The sequence below is a fragment of the Botryllus schlosseri genome, chromosome 2, assembly GCF_051294905.1.
Source record: "Botryllus schlosseri isolate E-star chromosome 2, Bs_hap1, whole genome shotgun sequence".
Taxonomy (NCBI): domain Eukaryota; kingdom Metazoa; phylum Chordata; class Ascidiacea; order Stolidobranchia; family Styelidae; genus Botryllus; species Botryllus schlosseri.
In genome coordinates, this window is record NC_137237.1 from 3569859 (window position 1) to 3592634 (window position 22776).

Sequence of the window (22776 nt, forward strand, 5' to 3'; positions counted from 1 at the left end):
TCGTTTTTATGATATTTAGATTGGACTAGTCATTATTAATGTTATTTTCCTTCATATGCACCTTGCGCAACTTTGTTGTCTTCAAATAGATGTCGAACGGAGAATGTGATCAGTCATAATCGCAATTTGAGATATGAACATGAACAATTGGACAGTGAGCGGTTTTCTTAGGTATTCAATCAATTTGACAGATCGAAAGTAGGATCATTTTCATGATACTAGTACTACCGTCATAGTATGGAAAGAACATTCCATACCATACTTGGAAAATCTACATACCATAGCATGCCCTGCTTGACAGTGAGCACATCCTGCGTGTATCGTCCTATATTATTTGAAGAACATTGTTACTGATGATTTGTCAGTCTAAAATGTTTTGTTCTGACTACGGACGATACTAACATGACACGAAAGCTGCGTTTGAAGAAAGCCTTTATGGAATTAAAAGTGGCAATATTAACGTTCACGGAAATACGCTGGCATCCACTTTTCCAATGAAGACCGGTCCTGTTGCAAAACACATTTGTTCAAAAATTTAGAGTGGTTATGAGGTTGAAAATTCCATCAAAATATTTCCAGATGGCTGGTCCACGTGATCGTGAATTTCCTGACTAGTGCCTGTTGAGAAAAACATTTATTTCAAAATTTAGAGTGGTAATGTTTGTTATGAGTAGGGCTATCTTTTGGCCTAAAACGGAAGATTTTGACCAAATTTTGTGTTCTAAAAAACTTAATTTTGCCCTCATGTATGCAAATTGGGTGTTTTCACACACAAAGTTAAAATTGTACTACTTATCTTCATTTCTGGTTGGAATTGTCTGTCCTTACGAAGTAGTTTTTTATATTTTACCAAAATCTGACCCTATAGCCGAGGCCAAGTCGGTGTCTGATTTCGAAGACTTCTCCAATTTGTTCCCTCACCTTCCTATCTTTCATTGTATCGCAGTCTTGTGGTGTATTGAAATGATAATTGTATAGCAATAAATTGAATTGAATGTCTATGATTCACAATGAGTAGACAATGAGCCGTCTACAACGGTAGGCCTATAAAGTAGACTACAAGCTGTATAACATCAAATGATAAGTTCACTGACAGTGCAAAATCTACGATACAAACCAAATGCAAAGGTCAAAAATTTTTTGACTTTGTAAATAGTTTTGTCACTTTTTTTACCTCGCGCTACAATTTAGACAAAATTTTGACTAATTTTGACATGTCAAAAAATCGTACTAATTATGAGGTTAAAAATTCCATCCCAAAATTACCAGCTGGTTGGTTCACGTGATTGTTGGTTTCCTGGGTAGAAACTGTTAAGAAAAAAAGATTAATTTTAAAATTTAGGGTCGTTGTAAAGATAAAAATTCCACCATAAAATTACCAGCTGGTTGTTCCACGTTGACGTGGATTTCCTTGCTAGAGCCTGCTGAGGAAAAACATTTAATTTAAAATTTAGGGTGGTTATGATTGTTATGAGGTTAAAAATGCCATCATAAAATTTACCAGCTGTTGGTTGTTCCACGTTGTCGTGGATTTCCTGGCTAGAGCATATTGAGAAAAACGTATATTTTGAAATTTAGGGTCGTTATGAAAATTTCATCGTAAAATGACCAGGTACATCCTCTTATGATTATAATATATATCATCATTATTCATTCATCTCATCAATTGTAAATTTTGATTGTGGGTATGGGGAGCAATATTATAAATAGCTTATCAGAGTTTGATCACACAAAATCACCACATAACGTCGACGAAATATCAATCAATCCATCAGCGGTTCTCTAATAATACACCATACATAAGACCAGAGGTGGTCAAAGTAGTCAAGAAAGCTACTCAAGTAGAAGTAGCGACGAAAAAATCTACTCAAGTACGAGTAGAAGTACTTCTTTCACAAGCAACCTAAAACTACTTGAAGTAGAAATAGAATTGACCGACTTTAAATCTACTCAAGTAAGTAAGTAGTTTTGAAAAACGATCGTAATTCGTTCGCATGGGTTCTCAAAAGTAGCAAATTGAGCTATGCGAAGAGGTGTCGAGCTTAATTGATGCATACCACGAGGTATTCACTTTTCGACAGCATAAGCATTCGTCCGCATCATGGGATGAAAATAATGGTATTGATATGGAAATGCGATACTAATCCTATGTTTAATCGAACAGCACGTTTTAGAAATATCATGGTGTGGCGCACTCTCCCATATTAGTAGGCTCGTAGTTTAGTCGAAGAGCAATACGGAGAAGTTGTATAGGATACGGAGTAAACACTTTGCGCGATTAGTAAATGTGAATAAAAAATATGGTGGATCGTAAAAATGCAATATTGTGTAGCTTTATTTCCGGAAATTAAAGGCATTACTACACTTGCTTTTATACTTCAACATGTATGTTATCCGGACACAAAACTGATATCCTAAATTATATGCACCGAAACTTTCGTGAAATCACACCGGTTACTCCGTATCCGCTGATCGCGGAGCGCGATGAAAATTCTGGGCTTTACTCAACTTTTAGGAAAATTAAATGTTGATACTGTTTAAAAACAGCCCCGAAATTCCTCAGGCTATCTTCCTGATTGGAGGATTAAACTACTTCTACTTGACAAACTGAAAATAGCGAAAAGTAAGTAAGTAGATCACAAAAAATTACGAAGTAGAAGTAGCGAAAATCAGATCTACTTGAGTACGTACCAGAATTAGAGGAAAAGTACTTGAGTACTTCGAAAAAGTAGAAGTACTTCGTTACTGACCACCTCTGCATATGACACAACACAAATGCGCGGCAGTCCGAATCCTGCGCTGCCGATTATAGGCGCAGAAGCCTGTCTATGGGGTTATCTACGGATGCTAATCGTTGTAATTCATACGCGTGTTCCATAACTTTAATAACATAATAGCACGCTCCAGTCGAAGCCGAATGAAGATAGCTGACGAATAGTGTAGCAACAGCAACATCCAATTGATGAAGATAGCAGGCACGTAGTGCAGCAACAGCAACATACGAATTTATGAAGATAGCAGGCACGTAGTACAGCAACAGCAACATACAACTTGATGAAGATAGCTGAGACTTAGCACAGCAACAGCAACACACGGCCGACGAACGTAACAGAATTGAGATTAACGTAAGCAAGGAACCAAAGTAAGTTAAGTAAGATTTACAATTAATTTTGCGTCAACGTAAATAACCAACAAATGGTGGTTCGCAGACGCTTTATATAGCGGTAAGAACAGCCTATCTGAAAAGGCTTGATTACAAATGATTACTAAAATCAGGATTAACAAATGAAATGCGCAAGCGCAAACAGTGAGGATGTGAAAACGACCAAGTAAAGTATATCAACCTATAATTCATTTCGACCTAATGCAGGATGTAGCAGTGTTAGATCTTGATATCTAGCTTTGTTCTTCGCTGAGTACTTTCCCATTTTTTTTATTTAGTGAGGACTCTGTAACAACAGCGATGTAGGGAAGGATGATCGCAGATAAACCACCAAGGCTTTGACACGTGCCGACTGCTAACACAGAGAATCAAACCAAATTCTCATATGACAATGTTCGAGGATATCTCATAAGATTCTTACAGGTTTGTGTGCTTGTGAAACGTGACGCATTCTTTCGACCGTTGCACCCCTGAAACAGCACAAAATCAAAATTACCAGCAGATAAAAACATGAAAAGGGTGATATTTCAGATTTATCAATATCTTCAGCAGTTCAAAACAGAACGAAAATGCATCATGTAGTAATCTTTCAATCAGTCATCTACGTTGGCCTAGAACAGATGTTCTCAAACGTTAGAGCGGATTTATTATACCATGTGGTAGCAATGATGTCAGAATGTTCCATGTTTTGATGTACTGTGCTTTAGTACTTATCAGTGCAGAGCTCAAATTATAGACCTGCAATCTATGAATAGGCACCAGTCATTTCGATGGCGTGGGTTCGAATCCCACTGCTGCCACCATGTAGTATTATCACTGAGCTTCTAGCTGTCTACTTAGACAGATATCTTTACAAGTCGGACTCGAAGTGTATTCTCCTCAGACCACATGCTTGTCTGTCATCAAAACAATACGGAACCCTTCGCTATGTTCAATCAAGCATATCATAACACCGCACTGAATAGCCACTCAGGTGGTAAACCAGTGGTTCCCAAAGTGGACGCCAGCGCCCCCTGGGGAACGCCGAGCGTGAAAGGGGTGCAGGTCATGAAATGATCGATAGGGGGGGTGCTAGCTATAAAATGGGGCGGTAGGGAAGCGCTGAGATCAAATGCTGGCGGTGTAGGTTTAGAAGGCAACTGCTGCACAGTGTTGAAACGTTTCATGAATAAAACAGCAAAATATGTCAAATATATATAAAATCTACTCAGTCAAGGCAATTTATGGTCGATCCAGGAGTCAGTAAATTCAAGCAGTTGCACTGGATAAGTCCAATAGTACTTGACAATGTTGATCATGCCCATTACTGAATTGATTCAGCAGTCGGCAGAATCACCAGAAAGTGCAGTTCATTGTGTGGTGGGAAATGTGATGTATATGAACATTTATTGCTGCACAGCGAGGTGTATTGGCTTCGGAAAACTGCCTTCCACGATTTTACTCCGTTTCAAACGATCGCGGAATCGTCACACTGCTGCTACCCAGGCCTTGGATACATTCTTCGGTTGGTTGCGAGAAAAGATATCGCTTATACTAGGTGGACATATTCTCCCAATTTTATGAGTCGAATGTGTCCGCTTTTGATAATGATGAAATCTGAACAAGGTTAAAATGGCACTTTTTGGGTTGGGCAATAATCCCGAAATCGATCAACGAGATTCAATGAGACGTGAACTTTCCCAATTGCGAAGCTGGCCTGACCATGACACCGGTCCCGCTCTCCTATCGGATTTAGACTTACACTCTTAGCGAAAAGAGTGCGTATTTTCACCCGTGTCCCACCCTTGATATATGGGGTGAATATAACCCATGGCACTCGAAATCAGAGCATCGTCAGACTTATACCGCGGTATAAAACGAGTACAACATTTTGATCCAATTTATGCATCTACATTAGGGGTATTCAAAAATGACTTTTTTTCTTAAATCAAACTGGCTACTTGATAAAATTGTTAGGCTACCTAATTTAAGCCTACACACAAAGTTTGGTTCAATTCCAGCCAGTAGCCTAGCCGCATTGCTACAGGAGAAGAAAGTTTCGATTTATTATGTAAAAATTGAAAATTTTCTGTTCACCCCATGAATGTGTGACGTTGTCCATATGAAAATGTTAAACAAATTTGGTTCAATTCCAACCAGTGGAAGCGGAGTTATTGCCGTCGAAAAATTTGGATTTGAATAAAATAGTATTTACGGTGAGCACAACTATAATAAATAATTAAAGAATCTAGCTAGACCAGGGGTGGGCAAACTTTTGAGCTCGCAGGCCGCACTCAGCATCTGAATCCATCTGCGGGCCGTAGTTTGCCCACCCCTGAGCTAGACAGTTGGATGCAGCTGTGAGCAGTTGTAAACCAAAGATGAAAATTTCTACATAATTTATGTACTTACGGCCCTGCGTCGCTTCAAAATGATATCAGCCTTTCGCCACATTTCTGTAAAACCAACTTCGAACAGTTCGATGATTTCTCGATCCTCAGCAAATTCAGTTTCCTGGAATCTAAAGAATTAAATCAATATCAATGAACAATCTATGAACATCGTGACCAAAACAAGTATTCCCAGCCGAGAACACCCCCAGATTACAGCACTGATATACTGATATAGGCGTTGAAACAGTGTATTCCGTGCGTACCCTGCAACTGCTACTATAGTGGGTATTCTGCATCAGAACAGCCTCGCCAGGCAATTACACAGTTCCATTTAGAACAGATTCATTAATGTACTAATTTACAGAGTTGGTCAAAGTAGTCAAGAAAGCTACTCAAGTAGAAGTAGTGAAGAAAAAAATCTACTGAAGTACGAGTAGAAGTACTTCTTACATAAGCAACCTAAAACTACTTGAAGTAGAACTGACTGATTTTAAATCTACTCAAGTAAGTAAGTAGTTGTGAAAATGATCGTAATTCGTTGGCACGGATTGTCAATAGCTACAAATTGGGCTATGCGGAAGGTGTAGAGAGCTTGATTCACATTGATGCATCCCAGGAGGTGTCAATTTTTGATAAAATAACCAATCGTCCACATCATGGAATGTTAATAATAGTAATGATATGGAAACGCGATACGAATCCTTTGTTGCATATTATACATGGCATATGACATAACCGTATAAGGAAGTGTCTTATTTATCAATACTTTTGTGCCTTTCTACGCACTCCACACAGATCCTTGACCAACATTCCATAGCATCAGCTAACAGTTACACAACTTCACCAGTTAACCTTAATTCAGAGACCTCTTCTGGTCGGTGGTCGATATCAATCAAAGTCTAGCATCGCAATTATAACATTCAAAATCGTGATCTATTTAGGAAAATTGCAGTTTCTGAAACTTTTTTTCAGCACACAATAAACTAATTTCAAGTTCAAGAAAATCAGTTCGCACTGATGGCTTCGCGCCCCCTTCAGATGTTTCCACGCCCGTCAAGGGGGGTACGCACCCAGTATGAGAACCAAGTTATACATACCAGAGTACATAGCACTAGTTGATAGCATGCAATGCCAGGATTCCCACTGACTGATATAGAAACAGATAACATGATGTCTAGTCCAAAGTGTGACATGATATATTTAGAAATTTAAGTTGACTGTTGTTGCATAATTTATACAAATAGGGCCGTAACTGCCGCACTCCAAACCCCCAATTGAGGGAGGGGCAAGCTCGAAGAGGGATAAAAATTATTTCGCAAACCAACAAATTTTATATTTTGTATATTTCATACAACTTCAATATTCCTTCACGCCGCGCTCCATTTACTGTAGGCTAATCGAATGTTCACTTTTTAATATGGGTACTCTCAGCGCCCCGAGAAAAAATTACACATAATCTATAAAAATAAATTGGCATTTCAGCGACGGTCATTACCAAGACCAATAACATGACTTCTGATGTTAAGGCCAACATACTACCGTACTTTGCGAAGTGTATTACCAAATAAAACCTTGGGCGAAAATGACCGCCGCATTTTGACCGAAACCATCAATTGCTTATTGCCCATTGCTCACAGGCGCAGGGACTAGTCCTGCGCTTTCTATCTAAAGTCGCCAACTCCTTCAGTTCTGCCGGTGAATGTTATCACGTGGTATGAAAGAGGTTGAAAATTTATTAGCATATTGCCATTACCAATATTACAGACAAAATCCCATCCTGAATATGAAAATTTTTCGCGCTCGGCATGACTACATACCTAACAGGGCCCCTATGACAGTAAAACGTGTCTTACTGGTAGTAGCAAAACGTCGACAAGGGGGGTTTATGATCATATGGGGGGCCTAACACCAACATTTAATGGGGGGGCTCACGAAGTAATGTTCTGGCCCTGTACACAGTCATGTTGAGAAGTAATTTATGATTTATTAAAAATGCTAGTGGCTATAGCTCATTGAAAGGAGATGTTTTGATTTTACCAGACTGTCATCGAAGTCTTACCGCAATGGGATTCCTGCCCAGCAGGGCTTTGGAGCAGCCGTAAATTTGCATTGCTCCAGCTCCGGAGCTTTCTTCTATCATACATTAGCTCCGGCTCCGGAGCCGCATTATTACCACTGCTCCGGCTCCAGCTCCGGCGCTGAAAACTATCGAATGGTGTCTGTCTATATCAGGGGTGGGCAACCCGCGGCCTGCGGGCCATATGTGGCCTGCGAGAAGGTTTTGAGTAGCCCGCGAGCTAATTTCCAATTATCTTTTGGAAATTCTGTTATATTATCGAAATTGAATTGCTCAGATTGTGAACTTGCAAGGACAACTAAAAATATGATTAGTGATGTTGATGACTAAAATATCAGTTACGACGCATTGGCAGACCCAGGGTCCAGTCACATTTTTAGTAAATCGTCGTACATTACAATAAACGAAAAAAGTAGTAAAATTTCTCTTCACGCCTCGCGTGTGTAATTTTCACACGATTTCTTCCTCTGTAGCCTACCCCCACCTGAAAATGAAAAAAACGCCTGATTTAGCCGATGAGTCAAACTATGTTCGCAGTTACGAGAGAAACTATTCTCGCGTTTGCGCTCGCAGAAAGATCGTCGCCGATGAAATGTAGGCACAAGATGATTGTCGTATATTAGCGCAAATCTTCGATATCGATATGTCCAGATGCCGAATATGATACTGTCCTTTCAAACTGAGCCCAGCGGGCGATATACAGTCGACCCGCAATCTACCCAAGTAGTAATAATATAAACTTTGAAAATTTTACGCGCCTGGCGCGGATAGTGGGCAACGCACTCGCTCGTCCATTTCATGTGGCCCTTTAGCCGAAAATATTGGCCACCCCTGGTCTATATCAATTAATAATTTACCCGTAGGTTAGTTATCTATAGTAATCTAGAGTCTGTCAGCCGTCAGTAACATCGGATGCAGCAACGAAGACATAGGTGCCGCTGTGCCGTCTTGTTACGACATAACGAATACTTGTCAATTGTCGATAACATCATAGTTGCACTAGAACGCACTTTGACTTTACTCCATGCCATTGCTGTGTACAGCATTAAAATTCTGATGCGGCGTTTTAACACTGGCACTGTACTCGTTAACATTAAGCCATACAGCTCAATTCAATCTTTAAATGTGCGATTATTATTCAACTGTAACTGTAGTAAGAGCAATATGGGCGGATATAACGACCTGATCAATAGAAATTCGATTTGTACCAAATGGCCGATGGTTTGACATTCGATATTGTTGCACTCGTTACCAGTCCATCCGGTGTAGATCAAGTTTATCGGAATATAATATTTTCCCGTTGAAACGAGTCGAATAATCGAATTAAACATTGTCCCATGCACATTGCGCCATGCCCATAACGAATTAAACTATGCAGTATGCACATTAAACAATTACAAGTTTACGAAACAGATGATTACAAATTGGAACTCGCATATCAAATCAGTAATTTGTCTCCAACATAAAATGGGGTTTTGGGCTACTCTTCTGCCATCCCCTATTTACGCTAGAAAATCATTACTGCGGAGTGAATGACGATGATGCGCAGTAATGAATTCCAATTAGCGTGCATAATTGCATACTCAATAACACTTTCCAATTTCGCGGTCCGATTACGAGTATTTGCTCATCCGATTCATAGCAACGATGAGATGTAATTTCTCGGCGCGTGCTCGTCATATCGACATGTGCAACGAAATCACGTTTTTATCCTCTGTCCCATTTCGCGTGATACATAGTGATCATTATTTTCGAACCGTATACAATTGACCAACAAGGTTGTGCTGATGATGAAATTTCGGGTATGCCAAATACCCACAATATTCACAGGCATATTTCGCATACCGAGGTTCGGTACTAATGTATGAAAATTGAACACTGAACATACGACTGCTCTGCTGTTAATTCCCCAGGAACATGGTTAGTCGGAAAAAAGAAGCGCCAAAGAAGCAAAGATTCTTAATTTCGCGAAGTTCTGCTGTTCAATTATGTGAAATCAACAGATATGGTTGTTGCATATAAAATAGCATCTTATGAAATACGTCGGAGCCGGAGCCACCCCTCAAATAACTGGCTCCAGCTCCGGCTCCGGCTGAATTTTATGTAGAGCTCCGGCTCCGGCAAATATGCGCGGCTCCGGGGCTCCGGCTCCAAAGCCCTGCTGCCCAGTGCTATGAATATCAAAGCGGAAATTAAGTATGGTACGGGTAAACGGCGGGAGTGAATGGTAGCCCGTCACTTCAATCAGTACCCAAGAAGTAGCCCTTAGGTGCAAAAAGGTTGGTGACCCCTGGTCTACACCAATGACATACAATAAAGTGTGTTTTCATGAGATTGTAACAATCACCAGCATAAATTATTGTAAAGTCACATTGTCGTATGTACCCACTTCCTTCACTAAATAACGGCTCTGCGCCTATGGCCACTGATGCCTGATAGTGATGATTGCCGATTTTGTAGAAGACGATATAATGAAACCGAATAATGCTGCTAACCTTTGCTCGTTGCTTTCATTGCCAAAAACGATGGCTTCAACATATGACATGTCTTGGTTTGATTGATTACCATCTGAATAATAATATTAAAAATAGAGAAGTGAAATTCGAAAATTCATCATAAAAAATGGATTTGAAGTACAGATTTGGACTTCGTAACCATAGTAATTGTGAGATTACATATTTTCACGCAAACACATTGTAAAATGCAATATACAAGACACGATATGATATATTGAACAAATATAATGCCGAAATGACCATCTCAGGACCACTTTCGGCAATATCAAGTTCTTGAGTGATACGATTCTGAATCGAGTATCTGGCTTTTAGTCAAGTATCCATCATGACGACACAACAATATGAGGACAATTCACATAGATGCCTTTTGTGCAACCATAAAGAATACAATGCCGGTTCTATATCACAGTAAATGTAATTGTGTATTTTTTAATTCATTGTTTTGAAATAGGATCGTTATGATAATAAAACTTCCATCGTAAGATTACCAGCTGGTTGGTGCACTTGTCCAGAGATTTCCTGGCTAGAGCCTGTTGTGAAAAGCATTTATTTTTGAATTTAGGGTGTTTATGAGGTTAAAAATTCCATCATAAAACTTACCAGCTGATGGTTGATCCACGTGGCTAGTTCCTGCTGAGAAAAACATTTATTTTAGAATTTAGGGTGGTTATGATTGTTATGAGTATAAAAATTCCATCATAAAACTTACCAGCTGATGGTTGTTCCACGTGCCTAGTTCCTGCCGAGAAAAACATTTATTTTAGAATTTAGGGTGGTTATGATTGTTATGAGTTTAAAAATTCCATCATAAAACTTACCAGCTAATGGTTGTTCCACGTGGCTAGTTCATGCCGAGAAAAACATTCATTTTATAATTTAGTGGGTTTACGAGGTTAAAAATTCCATCATAAAACTTACCAGCTGATGGTTGTTCCACGTGGCTAGTTCCTGCTGAGAAAAACATTTCTTTTATAATTTAGGGTGTTTATGAGGTTAAAAATTCCATTAACAGCTGATGGTTGTTCCACGTGCACCAGCATATGAGAGTATGATGCGGCGTATGCACGCGCATACAATATACAAGGAGCACCGGTACATATTGAGGCACTTCTTCGTTATTCCCCACACATCCAGAAGTATACAATTAAATAGTATATTCATATTGAAATGAACCCGAATATTTTCGGCTGACACTCGTCAGGGGTAATCGTCAGCAACTAGTAGAGAATTGGAAAGAACATTGTATATCAACAATCGTATCACAAAATATGACGTCACCAGCATGAAATTTCGAATGAGAGAGCGTTCAATGTACTATTTTTAGGTGGTACACGAACTCCTTTTGTTGACAGAGTTTTGGTTGGTGTATTTATTTAGTAGTAATTGCTTGTATTTCGACTTGAATGTGGACATGCTCGTCGACTGCCGGATGGCCGGCGGGATTCTGTTCCACACATCAGGTCCGGCATATTTGATAGAGCGATGATCTTTTCGGTCGATCATATGATATTTGGACGGCGTGGACGCGCGTGTGTTGTACTTGTGCGCTTTTGATTCAGAGGTAAAGAAGTCATTGAAATATTCGGGGCAACGACCGCAGTGAAGCTGATACATAAACTTGGCGATTTCTAGCGGGCGATTTCTAGTTTCCGCATATCTTCTATGTTTAGGACGCCGAATCTCTTCAGCAGCGACTTATAATTGCCTTATAATAGATTCAAAAAAGACCTACTTGATCACCTCCTGTCGTTATACTACTAACACTGTTGCCCTACCTCGCCCAGACATTGCTTCATTGATCATTTGCTACCATCGTTTAATTTTTGTTCTATTTTCCTTTTTTAACTAAACATTTTTACAGCCAGACTGTTCAGAGTCAAGTGTACCTGTTTGATGCTGGTGTGATCAGACTAGATGACCTTCACGGTGTTATCGACCATTCCTATCTAATACCGAATACTGTGCATGCATATTTTCTGTACCACCATCACTGCCGTTTGTTATGTATTTTGGTTGGATGAAAATAAAGACTCTCTCTCTTGTTCCACGTGGCTAGTTCATGCCGAGAAAAACCTTCATTTTATAATTTGGTGGGTTTACGAGGTTAAAATTTCCATCATAAAACTTACCAGCTGATGGTTGTTCCACGGGGCTAGTTCCTGCTGAGAAAAACATCTATTTTAGAATTTAGGGTGTTTATGAGGTTAAAAATTCCATCATAAAACTTAGCTGATGGTTGTTCCACGTGGCTAGTTCCTGCTGAGAAAAACATTTATTTTATAATTTATTAACACGTCACTCATTGGACCGCACGTCACTGCTAATTGTACTGGCATGTGAATATTGACTTGTTCACAAAGTGGGGGAATCGCAAACAAGTTTCGGTGCGGCCATTCATGACTGAATGCGTCCCAGTGGGATACCATGGCATATCTAGTATGACGAATTGTAAATTTCAAAGATTGAGGTCGTTAAGAGAGTGCACTACAACGGCTAATCGAAGGTATTGTTTCATCACGCTGTTCTTGGGCGCAGGCTTATTTCATTCTTCGAGTTAGGCAAAGCATGGTAGCGATTGACATCAGGACATGGGTTTATCCGATCATGAAGAGGAGACGTGCTGGACAGAGATCTATTACATCATTTTATTGACTTCTATGCAGCCTCGTGAACCCTTTCTTTGCAGGCTCCGTTTATGCTGCTGGATGGGCAGATGCACTGCACATTACACGCATATATAGGCTATACACGCATATATAGGCTACATTAGTAAACTGTGTTGTTCAAAGCTGGGGAGTATTTCATTCCATGCAACTCTTTTTTGCAGTAACTTGTAGTTGGTATCCTTGTCAGGCAAGAGGTACGAATGCTAAAAAATGAATTTGAATATGGTAAATCTGATCTTAAAATCACTGAAATAATCAGAAGAGACGATTCATCCAAACAGCGAGGATGAAACTGTTATCAAGACTCCTCTAACGTGAATATATGACACGAAGAGACTAACGTGAATATATGACACGAAGAGAAATCAAACGTGTATGTATACTCAACTGCTACCTTGCTGCTACATGAAAAAGCTTCTATCACTAGTGTTCCCCAGAGTTATGCAAATCCAAGCGTAGAACTCAACAGTGAAATAGAAGAATTATCTGGTGGGCGGTGGCCTTTTCAAGCATTTGATATTCACCGGCAAACTCTTGCGGACTTTATAACGACTAATTCTAAGCCAAATCAGCTGAATTGGTTTGCAAGAGGTCGTTTAATAAATAATATAACATCTGCTATCTGCACTCAGCCTTGTGAAAATCAAGACTCATTTTGTGGATATTTGTGCGAAGACTGTATGGATATTTGTGCGAAGACTGTATAACAAGTTGTGATGGGCAGCATCGTCCATTTCTTTTGAGTAGTGATGGGCAGCATCGTCCATTTATTTGGAGTAGTGGGAATGATGAAAGCAAATGCACGTATGATATAAAAGATTTGGGACGTATCTGTCATTTCATCATAACAAATGGTGTCAAGTGAAGAAGCGAAATTCACAAAAGAGACATTGAAAGTTCTTTCCTGCTAGATTTCGATGAAAAAGAACGAATTTGTTTGTCAAGAGAACCTCTTGAAACTATATGATCTGTTACATAATTCTTTCCATGACAATATGGAGCTTTATGAATTCTTACAGCATCCTCTTTTTTGGTCAGACCTGGAAAAAGAGGATTTTATCACCATTCTGTATGACTCTGTTGGAAGCAACGAAGGATTGTTGTCTGAACTTGAAAGCGACTTTAGGAAAGGGGACTGGATTCCGGATCTGAAGCTTTCTTCGGAAGAAAACGACGAAATAATCGATATGAGAAAGAAGGGATTGTCAATCAAGATTCAACAAAAGGCAGAAAAATTGTGTGGACAATGATTTATTTGGTAATAAAGCTGACCCTCTAAAACCAGAATAATTCAAAATATTTTGAGTATAAGGTTGATGGAAGTGTGCTAAGGAAGGGAAAAGACTTGAAGCGACTAGACCAAGCCAAATGGAGTGAGATATTGGATGATGCGAAGACAGAATGTATTAATCATCTTTGCAATCGGTTGACCGAGACGCCATCCTGGGTAAAGAAAGGTACATCTGCAATTGTTGATGAGAAAATTTATAGGAAAGTTGGTCCCTCTGACGGATACTCTTTTCACGATTTGATGAGATTCATCAGAAATAGGAAAGTTCACTGCTGGGAAAACAACAAGAAGTCCGAGTTGGAAAAGGAATACTATAAAGCGCCTGGAAGTTTACTATAAAGCGCTTGGAGATTTTAGTATTTTTATTCCAGGAGATTTGCAAAGCTACTGATCTTCTTATACCGTCACAAGGATGTATTCCCATGCTACCAAAATGATGAACACTTTGGTAAAAAGGTTGCCCCAGAGCTTTTTACTATTTTCATGTAATACGCGCTTATTGGTTATCTATGATACTATTAATTCGACGTAAATTGTGTAAATAGTTGTCTTCGGTTGTGACATAATACATTTGTATGATGCTGTTTTACATATCGTTTATTCATAAAGAATATACAGTGTCATCGTCGTGCAGAGCTTTAATCTAAACTATATTATTTATACTACAAATGTATGTTGCAGCGTTGGACTGACGTGTAGGCACTGTAAGCATCGGCGGTGTTGAACATTTTCGTAAATTAATATGCTTCGACCGTAATATGCTTCATGACGATGTGTAGTCCTGGTCGAAAATATTTACGGCATTACTTAGACTGGCTTGCCGAGCTCGAAATTTCATCAAATTGGTATCAATCCAAAGCTATCATTCACACTCGATCTCACTGCGCACTCACTCCTGTTTTGATGCATACTATTCCAGATGGTATATGCTGCATAACAACGCAAAACTCCGTTCCGAAGCAAAATTCAAATTCGAGGCTGATTTATGAGGGGTTCCAAGACCACCAACACTAAAAAATTTATATTTTCATAATCAGTGTCGCGGTAGCTTCCGTTGGCTACCAATTTTGCCGAATTTCGCGCTCGGCGAGCCAGTCAAATGGTGCGGTAAATTATTATTATTATTATTATTGATGAAGTTGAGTGACGCTTTTCGCCTGCGAGTCCAGGTGCATCACGGACTAGAATGAGCGATCGATATACCAAAATGGGGACAGGCAAGAACCGATTTACAAGTAAGTACCACAAGATACAAATTCTGCAACATGGGATAACATTTCGGGGAGAACCAGTAGATTTTCGAGTGTTGCAGTGATTTTGATCTCGCGCGTCCCGTCTAATAAAAATTTCCGATGAAAGTCATATCGATTGCAGTGTATAGGTCGCATAGGTCGGTGTCGCTACATATAATTTTATATAAATGCGCTTTCAGGCGGCAATGGCCTGAACGAAGCCGAAATATTAATCGTTCGCAAAGCCTATGTCGATGCATCGATGGAAAGTGGCCATCAGTCAATGATCTATGGAAATTTCGATAGTGACCTCCTCGCACATTTCGTTGATATTCGGCGTTCCAGTGGTCGCTCTACAGCAGACCTGGGCAAAGTGCGGCCCGCGGGCCAAATGCAGCCCGCGAAGCTATTCTGTGCGGCCCGTGAAAGGTTGCTTGGAAATAAAAACATAAAATGCGTTCCAGGTCGCTCTACAGCAGACCTGGGCAAAGTGCGGCCCGCGGGCCAAATGCAGCCCGCGAGGCTATTCTGTGCGGCCCGTGAAAGCCCAACTTCAGTGCGGCCCGTGAAAAGGTTGCTTGGAAATAAAAACATAAAACTTGCTTTTTGAATGACTTTTGCTTTTTGAATGACTAAAACCATAGGCTTATCAAATGAACAGGAAATTCGTTTACTTTGAAGCCTGTTCAATGTTCATTAATATGCCACGATTACGCTGCCTACGGACCTGGCAACGTAATCCAGATTCAAAATAAAGGCAATGTATGAGTAGCAATTGACGTCACAAGAAATCAACTCTTTCCATATAGTTTAGTTCAAACCTCCTTCCTTGTTGACATTCATTGTCACATTACGCATTATACGGTACGTGTTTCAATTTGTGACGTGATATGTTTCCAAATCCGTAATTCGTACAGTCAATCAATGCTCGCGATTACTATATGACTGTGGCTCAATCCTGCCCACCCATACGGGCCATACAGGATTAACGGGCATGTCGAAAAAAATCGAAAACGGAAATTCAAAGAAGATTGAGGTTTAGAATTTAGAGCACTAAATATTCGCATAGGCCTTGCGCCTACTGGAGTCAAGGGTAAACTCGTCCCTTCAGTTTTTGCCGATCATGTCGCCGAGATTAGGGACTTTGGACTTTAATTAAAGTCGGTCCTATGACAAAAGCACGAAGCACTCAGTCAAGGGAGGGCGAAGTTCAGCTTCGCTCAACATAAAGGCTATTTAACCTGTGTACTGCTCGGGCGGCAGCGACCAAGAAAATAAGCTTCGTACTATTGCATATGCATTTCAGTACAGTGGTTCTCGAAATGGGAGACGTAAAAGCATCAGAAGGGTGGCACGAAGCCGAAGTTTACTGAAAATTTTTTTCGCGCTAAGCGTGATAATTTTTTTCGCGCTAAGCGTGATATAACTTGAGCTTGTAGTGGTTGCTATGTGTATTGTCCGACTTTGATATTTCTCATCATCATCATCGGGCATAATCTCCCATGCTCTCAAACTATCCGCTGGGATTGCTAGCATTCTGGTGATTTATTCAAAATATTTTGCGATATCATAATAAAGACGCGTGCCTAAAAAAGTTGGACAACCCCTGTTTTAGAGTCTTAATAGAAGAACGTGGATCGGGTTCAAAGAGACTAAAATGCATCATGTTTAACATTGTTTCGAATCACGACAGCTAATATATATTTGTTTAATTAACCGTCACTTCCTCATCACGTAACATCAACACATTCACTGATCAGCATTCATTAACACGTCACTTTCACATCAACATATTCACTGAGCAGCATTTATTAACAATGCAGTTTAAAAGTAAAATTAAAATACGCAGAAAAATATAGCTAAATTTTTTCACTTGGCCCGCCAAAGTATTCATTTTTCTCATTTGGCCCGCGGAGGAAAATAATTGCCCACCCCTGCTCTATACAGTATTGTTGTACTTTAACTTTCGTCTGGAAGCGTCTGAGAAGGGGTATTTTCGTTATCGGTCCTGGCAGCTTGCCAATTTATCGGCTAACTCATTACCACCGGTATCAGCATGCCCCGGTACCCAGGCCAGGACGATTGCGCCTTTCTGAACCGCTCGATTCAGCAAGCTATCACATTCAAATATAACATTCTGCGTTTGCTGTGCCTGCAAGTTGGTCATAGCGGATAGTACGCTCAGGCTGTCTGAGACAAACAGGTATGTTTGATGGTATGAGCCATTCCGACAGATCCATTCTAGAGCGTGGAGAAGATTGATTTTAAGGTGGAACACGGCTGGGAAAAGTTTAGGTGGAACACGGCTGAAACCGGCTCCCTCTGCTGATTAAGAAGCCGTCAGCGTATATTTCAGTGGCATCGTTATATCGTTCGAATATGAAGTCCAGGACTATGGGTTTATGTGACAGAGGTGCGATATATTTTTTAATGATTTTGGCAAGGTCTAAATATCAATGTAATGTGATTGCATCAGCCATGGAGGCAAATCTGGAAGAGTTTCTTTCCAGGACAAGGTTATTCAGGGACTGGACGTTGGTGGCGATGTTGAAGGTAATGAATTTTGGGTTCAAGCACTCCTAATGTTGGATGTTCGTGAGCCTGGTAATGTCTAAGGTGGCAGCGATAGTTGAGGCTAAGCTGTTTGTGGCGTAGATGGAGAGGAAGTTCGTCACATGATGATTCCAGTGCACAAATGGGGGTGTTGCGCATTGCTCCGCAACAGAGGCCGAGAGCTTGATTTCGTATGGTGCGTAACTTGTCCAGATACTTTTTTGGGGGGAAGTTATATGCTGGTAACCCATAGTCAATCAGTGAGCGTATCAGCGCCCTGAAAAGCTGCAGCAATAGTTTTTCACTCGCTCCCCATGCGGTACCAGTCACGACTCTGATTAGATTCAGTCTGTTGGAGCACTTTTTATAAATCGTATCGATAGGTTGCTTATAGTTAAGCAATTTGTCAAGCAATTTGTCAAACGTGATACCCAAATATTTGTAGGTGTCGACAAATTCAAGTTCATGGTCACCAGTTTAGGATGAGTGGAGGAATTTTCCTTTTCTTCGTGAACAGCATGCCTACGGTCTTGGCCTCACTGATGGTAAACCCTCATCTGGAACACCAGTCGCTTAACACATCGAGTGACGATTGAATGGAAGACAAGGGGGGCTGGATAAGAAGACCGCTATCCCAAACAGCGCAGTCATCAGCGAACACCGCATGTTCAGACCGATGACCTAACGAGCTCGGTAAATCATTGATCAAAGGGCTGAGAACGCCTCCCTGGGGTATACCGTTCTGCAGTACGTACCTGTCAGAAAGTGTTTCCTACGGTCACTTGGAAAGTTCTGTCAGAAAGAAAGGAAATTTGTAATCCATCGGTGCATGTGTCCACGTATTCCGAGTTGGTATAGTTTCGCACAGATAGTTTCGCACAGAAGTGCGTGGCGCCATACCATATCGTAGGCTCGACTTATGTCTAAGAAGACCGCTACCACCGACCGCTGATGATATGGATATTCTTGTAAATTGTGTCTCTGAGACGCAGTATATGGTCCAGGGTGCTTGTCGACCAAGCCGGGACTGCGAGGGATGTATGAGATTTTTTGACTACAAATCCCATCTTCAGCGATTGGTGACCATTACCTCCATGACTTTATAAATGTGACTCGTGAGAGATATAGGGCGGTACGAGTTCGCCGAGGTAGGATCTTTGCCCTTTTTGGCAATTGGGCAGACTGTAGCATGTTTCCATGAGACTGGCAATTTCCCCGTCTCCCAGGATGCATTGCATAGTTTCAAAAGATCGGTGCGACCGGAGCATGATAGATTTTTAACATCGCATACCCTATGGAGTCCTCCCCGGGTGAAGTGTATTTTCGGGTACGCAAAAGCTTGATTTCGTTCGTCAGGAGTGAATTCGATGTTTGTTCGAATTCCTGTGCCGATCTGGTTCGTTGTCAGATGAACCGTGTTTTCAAAGTTAGCCTTCGTTATACGAAATCCTGCTGGGTAGTTGTCGGAGCTGCTCGTTTTAGCGAAGTGTGAAGCCAGTGTATTAGCTTTGGTTTTGTTATTTTGTGAAATTGATCCGTTCGACTTCAGCGTTGGTATGGAATTGAACGCATGCACCCCGACATAGATCTCACCCCGACATAGATCTCATAACGTACCAGACTTTCTGCGTATGGGAGTGCAATGTACCACAAAAATCCACCAACATTTGCGTTTAGCAGAGAGGATGTTTTATCGACATTCGGCTCTCATACGTTTGAAGGCGATCACGTCTCGAATGTGAAAAGCACGTTTCATTTTCATGTAAGCAGCCTTTTTCCTGCGCACAGCACGAGTACATTCCACGTTCCACCAAGGTACGGCTATTTTCGTTGATATTTTCGGTCGTGGGATCGACTCTCACGCCGCTAAAAGTATAATTGAGAAATGGCGGTGGAGGCCTTCAGTTTCCCCATAGCAACGAAGTTGGAATAGAGGTGGAAATCCGCAGCAGCTGAGAAGGCTGACCAGTTCGCCTTACTGTAATCCCATCTTCGTTTTGAGGAATTGCACGACGCCCTATTATTGTATGTGGTCTGGACTACAACGTAAGCACTACCTATGAGCTGGTCGGTCACTGTTGTGGCACATCTCGCCGCAATGTTCCGAGACGACATCGACAGGTCAAGAAATGACCATCGATGGACGGCATCACACGCAATATTCATAAGAGTGGGTGACGATGAATTCATCAGGACAAGGTCGTTTCTATCCATTACTTCGCAGAGTTGGTTGCCACGAGCATTTGTCGAGTGACTCCATGAAGAATGGTGCGCATACAATAAGTCGCCGCATATACTGGAGCGTGATGACAAAGAGTCGGACATCCTAAAATCACTAGCTGTAGTTCGGACATCCTAAAATCACTAGCTGTAGTTGTATGTAAACGTTGCATATGTTCAAGTTCCCTACTCGCACACATAGTACCTTAAAAACGGATAAAGAGACGCATTGAGCGATGCTCGAACAAAAGTGGCAAAGCCGTCAGAGTGCACCGTCTTATCACGGCGGATTAGTTGGTACCCCCTAGTTTTGGTGTGTACTTTTGGACAGGTACCCCCTAGTTTTGGTGTGTACTTTTGGACAAGATGGGATTCTTGAATAAGAATAACGTCTGGTTGAATGGTTAAGGTTGACAAGTAGTGCTTAAATTCGTGTAGTTTGCGATAGATGCCCCTGCAGTTCCACTGTAAAAGGACTAAAGAGTCGTGATTAACCATTTAAAGTGTTATTTGACGTCTGGGAGGGAGTGTTCGGTTTCACCGAAGCTTTTCGTGACATTTTTCAGAGAGACTGCGGGTCAACAAAAAATCCCAAATATTTGCTGGGTCAACAGAAAATCCCAAATATTTGCTGGCATCTTTGGCTACAATATTATTTAGAACGAAACCACTGTCGCTAGATTTGCTAGATTTACAAGCATTTACAGTTATCTTAAACGATTTCAGCAATGAGCGCATGAAGGACTACGGGGTCAATAGAAGCAAGCCCGCTTGTTGCGATTCCGACTGTTGGGTTGGCAGCAGTTCGAGAGGGTGGTTGTCGCCAGTGGCGCAGGTCACCATCGTTGGGCTGTGGGGTGGTAGGCCTGCAACTCCGACCACGGGTTAGTATATTCTTATAACTAAGTCGCTGCGGGTATGGCTTCAAGATCGTGTGTGCGTTGATCTGTTGGGGGCAGGATCGTCTACGATTACCGACTCATGGTACTCGGACATGGACTCGGTAGTTTCTTTGGGTTGTGTGAGGGACATATGATATCCCTCTCTAAGAGCATTAATTGTTGCTTCTATCCCTCTCTAAGAGCATTAATTGGTTGCTTCTTCCTTATATATTATGCAACCACCATATGCAGCGCTGTGTTCCTCGTTGCAATTTACACATTTTTTGTTGTTTGAACAGGCGTCGTACCTGTGATCACGGCCACCGCATTTGGAGCAGCAACGTTTTCCGCGACAGTGCTTGGCGACATGCTCAAAGCGATTGCATTGGAAGCATCTCGTTGGCGGTGAATTGTATTGTCTGGTTTTAAAACAGAGATAGTGGAACATAACGTGTGGTGGAATCATCGTGACCGTGCTGAAAGACAGCAGAACTGCAGATGCTAACAGTGCCATCTTTAGTTTTTTTGGTGAACTTTTGAACATGAATTACAATAATGCTGCGAAACCTTTCTAAGAGCTCCTGTTCAGATATTTCGACAGGTACTCCGGGGGTAACTGCGCGACTTGCGTACGGTCTGGGTTGAAAGATTGGCGTCTTAATTTTAATGGTTGTCGATGCTGACTTCAAAGTGGTGCGACCAAGGAGCTGCTTTGCTTGCTTTTCGTTGTTACAGGTGATAAGGATGTCACCCGTGCGAATAACCTTGATATCAGCATAGCTGCCTATTGACGCATAAAGTGCCTTATTGACCAAGTCTGGGTGATACGATTTCATTAGTCTACCCTCTCCACTGAGCAAAACCTTGAGATTTCCAGAGACAGGGACGGAAGACGGCACGGAAGAAGATACTTGCGAAGGAGATGTTACTTTAGGACAATGGTCCGGATTGTTGACCGTAGTAGCGTAGTCTCTAGCTATAACCTTAGCACCATTTCCATTTACATCGGAGTCACTCGCAGCTTCTTGACCGCTACACTTCTTGCGCTTCATACGACTAGACGTTTCTGCGTCCATGTTCTCCATTTCCTACAAGAGGAATTGCAGAACTACTGATTCTTAACTGCTACGGTTAGGTAATGATACGACAATGCGACTCTGTCTGAACGACTCGGTGCTTTGATAGAGCAGACAAGAGCTAATCAAGAGACGACCGTGCTCGACGACGTCTAGCGATTGAATGAGCGCGGTAAATTCCTTTTGATCATCTGGAAGGAGTGACGCGTCAACTAATCGCAGTGATCCGTGCAGGGCACTATGACTTAAGACAGGGGTCGTAAACTAGGGTTGTCATACGTCTGGAAGTTCCTGAGCATGTCCAGAATTTCACTGTTTAAACTGAGTCCGGGAGGAAATGCTGAAATAGGTCTGCGGACGTAAAATGAGCAATTGAGCATGTTGGTTAAATTGCGTGTTAAGGGTGGGTTCCTCCTGGGTTGGGGTTGAATTTGGACTTGGGTTAGGATATATATAGCGGTTAATTTTAGAGAAATGTTTCGGGTTATGGTTAGTTTTGGGGTTATAAAGTCACACGCTGAAGTGATGCATGCTCAATTGTCGTTTTCCATTGTGTCGCATGATCAATGATCAAATGTCGGGCAACCGCTGAATATATATGCTGAAATGTCCGGAATTTTGAAGGCTTGAACGGAGCTCAAATTTCGTAAATCATCATAAACAACATCTTATTTTGAGAAAGATTTATGAACTTGAAATTTTTCTTCGCGCTGCGCGCGATATGGTGGC

The 22776-nt window shown here is 41.2% G+C and overlaps 1 long non-coding RNA gene across 1 annotated transcript; it reads right to left on the reverse strand.

Moving 5' to 3' along the window:
• Positions 1–505: 505 nt before the first annotated feature.
• Positions 506–5689, reverse strand: LOC145433041 (uncharacterized). The gene is made up of 3 exons (XR_013913036.1): positions 5555–5689; positions 3585–3633; positions 506–618 (listed from the first exon to the last, which is right to left on the reverse strand). It is a non-coding gene; the product is annotated as an uncharacterized LOC145433041 (long non-coding RNA).
• Positions 5690–22776: the final 17087 nt, after the last annotated feature.